The 4,988-nt window shown below is 51.5% G+C and overlaps 1 pseudogene; it reads right to left on the bottom strand.

Moving 5' to 3' along the window:
* Positions 1-2,194: 2,194 nt before the first annotated feature.
* LOC146720114 (small subunit ribosomal RNA) lies at positions 2,195-2,920 on the bottom strand (annotated as a pseudogene; the record flags this gene model as incomplete).
* Between the last annotated feature and the right edge of the window lie 2,068 nt (positions 2,921-4,988).

Genomic DNA, 4,988 nt, shown 5'->3' with positions numbered 1-4,988 from the left:
ATTTTTTTAGCCCCCACCGGGGACCTTTTAAATTAACTTTTTATGGAGACAAGTTCCCCCCAAGGAGCTGAAGCAGCAAGGGAAAACCCGGCGACGGAGCCTTACCGAGTGATTTAGAGACTTTGCCAAGAGATCAATCGCGTCGCGCGATTGTGATCATGAGGGCGATAGGGATGGTGCGGTGATGAAACAGCCCGCACCTTTTTTTTTTTGCGGCCATTAGTAGTACGGACGATCAAAGCGCACATAAGCCCCCCCTGAAAAAAGTTCTCAAAAACTGCGGGACAAAAATTACAATCACTCGTAGAGCAGAGGCGGCGCCCGGGAGCTACGGGCTGATACTTTTGCTGGCACGGAAAAAGGGCTCGGGACGGCGGGGGGGTTTCGACGTCTTGGCTATCGAGAGATGGCTGGGCATGATTTTCCCTCCTCGCTACAAGTGCGCCCTCCGCAACGCGTTTCGCAAAGAAGAACTGTCTAAATTTAAAACCCGAGGAGAAAGGGCAGAGGAAAGAGGGAGTATGCAATGTGCAATTTTTCTACAGAAAGAACAAGAAGCCTTTTGTCGCTATCCTCAAAGGGGGGACTCGGGCGCGAGAGGCCGTCTGCTTTTTTCAAATTCCTAACTGAGGGCCCCCCCATAGGAGCCTCCAGGGTGCGGATGGAGACAAGACTCGGAAATTGCGTGGTCGTTTGGGGAGCGGCACAGCGGGGAAAGGCGGGCCGGGCCGGGTACGCGGGCCCGAGAGGATTAAACCAAAAGGTTCGGCGACGCTGCCACGGATCCAGTTCCTGTGCGGATAAGGACCTTGCTTGGACCCATAACCCCTTCAAGAGGTAAACAGGATTCCGAAGGACTGGCACGGGCCCCCCGGGGATTGGACAAATTACCCCGAGGAGGGGGAAACGTGTTCTGCGATTTTCGTGCCCCTTTTTACAATCTGCTGCTCCTGAAGGACGACCCTCATAAATCGCAAAAAACCAGCCCCCGGGTTTATCCTGAAAAAGGGGGGTAGGTCCGATCGGCCAGGCCCGACGGGAATAACCGCCCCTCCAGCATAGTTTCGTTATAATAAGACACTTCCACAAGATATTGGCAAAGAGATGGAAGCCCTCGACATCTTCGCAGGCCCCAAAAAAGGGGTCCGGCCGGGGACGGGGTATTTTGAGAAGCCCCAAAAGGAATTTTAAGGGGTCATAGTACTCCCGCCGTTACCCGCGCTTGCTTAAAATTTCTCACGTTAAATTTCGCCCCACTGGGCAGAAAACATGCTCAACCCCCCGCGGGGGGCAATGCAATGCTTTTTTTTAAATTTAGACTTTATTCCCCTAGTCCGGCCAGTTGACGAGGGGAAATGGGGGCGAAGAGGACAAAACACGAGGGCCCTGCCCCGCCCGGAAGCCCGCCGAAAGGGAAAGATCCGCGGGAGGCCAAGGAGGGACCGAGCTCGGATCCCGGGCCCGGCGCGAGAAGGGCCGACCTTTCACCGCCAGGCCCGGCACGTAGCCAGACCCGCTTCCGACCAACCCGGAAAAGCCCCGCCCCTTTCAGAGCCATCCTTTCCGAATTTACGGATCCAATTTGATTCCCTTCCCTCCCAATTGGTCGTTTTTACCCTTAGATGGAGTTACCACCCACTTAGAGCGCACTCCAAGCCCCCCGACTTAAGGAGAGATCCTTCCGAGGCGAGCACGGGAGTACGGGCCTGGCACCCTCTACGGGTAAGTGGCCCCATCAAGAGGGACTGGACGGCGCCCCCCGGGGGGATAGCGGTTTTTTTCCTTCCCAAAAACATTCCCTGCGGCGGAACCGCGGGATGGGCGGGCTTTTTTCCGTTCGTCGCAGCACAAGGAAATCTGGTTAGTTTTTTTTCCTCGCTTAATAATAGCTTAAATGTGATGTGCCGGAGAATGGCCACACACGAGCGTATCGCGAAAGCGTCTAGCTCGAAGCGTCGTCGAACACCGCCGGGCGCGCTGCTATGCCTTGCCGACTTACTTTTCGGTCAGAGCGGCGCGACGGAGTCCGTGGGATATCCCAAAACAACAACACAATTCAGTCAAAATCCGTTATTTCCTTTTTCTCTGAGAGCGCCTTTCAGCGACGTCCATTCAGTCGCCGACTGCTGCGAGCGCGCGTCTCTCCAAAAGAGAGGACTCTCGCGCAGAGCAGGGACCTCAGGACGTTAATATCCTTCCGCAGGTGTAACCTACGGAAACCTGGTTACGACTTTTACTTACTATAAATGATTCAAGTTTGGTCATTTCCGGCCAACATCGGCAATGCCGAGACATTGCCGCGCACCAGTCGAAGACCTCACTAAATCATTCAATCGGTAGTAGCGACGGGCGGTGTGTACAAAGGGCAGGGAGTGAATCAAAGCGAGCTTATGACTCGCGCTTACTGGGAATTCCTCGTTCATGGGAACAATTGCAAGCCCCAATCCCGCACGATGGAGGTTCAGAGGGTTACCCGGGCCTTTCGGCCGGTGTGAACACACGCTGATGCTTCAGTGTAGAGCGCGTTGCGGCCAGAAAATCGAAGGGCATCCAGACCTGTTATTGCTCAATCTCGTGCGGCTAGAAGCCGCCTGTCCCTCTAAGAAGATTTGTTTGTACGTTGGGTAGTAAAAACCGCCAGCCGAAGCCGGGGGCCTTCGCGATACCATAAGGTACGCCTATTTAGCAGGCTAGAGTCTCGTTCGTTATCGGAATTAACCAGACAAATCGCTCCACCAACTAAGAACGGCCATGCACCACCACCCACCGAATCAAGAAAGAGCTATCAATCTGTCAATCCTTCCGGTGTCTGGGCCTGGTGAGGTTTCCCGTGTTGAGTCAAATTAAGCCTGCAGCTCCACTCCTGGTGGTGCCCTTCCGTCAATTCCTTTAAGTTTCAGCTTTGCAACCATACTTCCCCCGGAACCCAAAAGCTTTGGTTTCCCGGAAGCTGCCCGCCGAGTTCATCGGAGGAACTTCGGCGGATCCGCCGGGGGGGGGGTGGGGTAGCTTGGCACGTTATGGTAGAACTAGGGCGGTACTCTGATGGCTTCGAAACTTAACCTTCGTTCTTGATTAATGAATGAGGGAGAGGAATTGAGAGTCCCGTGGCGGGAAGTGAGTGAGATAGCGGTATGGAGTAATTGGTGCGAGACTCCGTCAATTCCTGTTACGGAGACGAACAAAAATTTCAAGAGTGCGAGTGAGAAAATACTGGACATTTGGGGGAGAATTATGGGATTCCACCGATTGTTGCATGAACAATGTTGTGCAACATGAGATTGATATAAAGGGGTACACATTCACTGTTGATTCTGAGGTTTAGCATCGAGTCGTTAGTAGTCTGGATAAGGTCTTCTACGCGCAGGATCTTTTTTGTTGTGAATGTAGCTATTGCGAGCGTGGTGCGAAAATGTTGATAAAGAGCGTGATCTCGAATAATCTGGGTACAGGAAGTTGAATTGTGAAACAAGTGAAAACGATAAGTGTCACGAAGAGGTTTGCTTTGCGTTAATAGTTGGACGGTGCTTTTTGGACGCATGCTCAAGTTGTTTTCGAACTGGCGACAAGCCTGACGGATACGTAAAGGATTTCTTTTTTTTTTTCGAGATATTTGACCCTGAAGCATTTTGGATCAAGTCATCGTTATATTGTGCGTGTGACATAGCGGTGTGAGTTGATTTAACCGTGAGGACAGGAGGTCCCGTAGCGCATTGAGACGATGAGCGTTGTATTTCCGGAGTTTGGAGTTTTTGAAAAGAATAAAGCCAGAGTCCGTGTCAGTTTAATGAATGGGGCCTAAAGGTTGAGCGCCTCAGCAAGAAGGCCCAAGATCATCGGGTACGATGTGACCGATAGTGACCTCATGGCGAGCTGCACGCGTTAAGGTTATGTGAAATGTATGAGAGAGCTTGAAAGGCGAGTGATGAGAGACGTATTTCGGGCACACGTTTTTTGTTTTGCGTGTGCAGAGTTGGAATGCGATTGTACAGATGCTATAACTGCGTTGAAATGTGATAGTTTAGCAAGTACGAGTGCAATAAGATTAATGTGCCTCTTTGTTAGCTGAGGCACAGGTTTGGTGCATTGGAAGGCACACTTTTGAGCGCGTGTGACACTAGAGTTTTTCGTGAGGTGAGGTGCCACAAAGTGTCCTTCGCATTTGGGGCCCAACATTTGGATGCGGCCAATTGCACCGATAAGGAAAGACTGTTGCCAACCATGTGGGATGTGTCACACATGATGAGAGATGGTAATAAAACCGGGTAAAGTTCCTGAGAGTGTATGAAATCTTAAGCGGAAAGGGCCATTGCACATGTTGTGTCCACTCGGTTCTTGCTCCACGAAGGGGTTACAGGATATACGGGATTGAGCGCTGTGAGAGCAGCCTGAGAAAGCTGAGGAATTAATATGACGAAGAATGGTGCGTGAATGTGGCTGCCCAGTATATTTTATGTTGCCCAGATTGAGCGTATGCTTAATATTTGTGTGAGTTCCTGGTCGTGAGATGCATTGCGACGATTTAGTAGTCCGAGGGTGTAGCCCACCCCCTGCTGCGACAAGAACCGTATGAAAGGCATGGACTGTGTGGGCTTGCCCTAGGTATGCATGTGATTGTTGCGAAAGGACGGTGAAATGCAGCAGTGGTGGTAAATGACTCTAGGTTAGACGTGATGTGCGTGAGAGAGTGTACGGAATAAAGCTTGGAGTGAGTGTGTGGTTGAAGGGGGACTGTGGCGAACATGTATGTGGTGTCCATGTATTGCCAGTATGGTAGGTATCGAGCCGTTACTTGGCGTAATGGACAGAGTATGTGAGACGGCAGGGAGAAAGCGTATGCTGATAGGTATGGATGCGAATTGCCGTCTTCTCCCAGGTGGTATAGCAAGGGTGGAGGAAGCAGAGAGAGTTGAAGCGAGTGTAGAGTGATTGGGAAATGGATGATTGCGAGCGGGATGATGTGTTGAATGAGCCAAGCGAGTTTTACT

Source organism: Nylanderia fulva, unplaced genomic scaffold (genome assembly GCF_048542155.1).
Source record: "Nylanderia fulva isolate GAGA-0341 unplaced genomic scaffold, ASM4854215v1 Scaffold778, whole genome shotgun sequence".
NCBI lineage: Eukaryota > Metazoa > Arthropoda > Insecta > Hymenoptera > Formicidae > Nylanderia > Nylanderia fulva.
The sequence above is the reverse complement of the archived record's forward strand: the minus strand, read 5'-3'. Positions and strand labels throughout refer to the sequence as shown.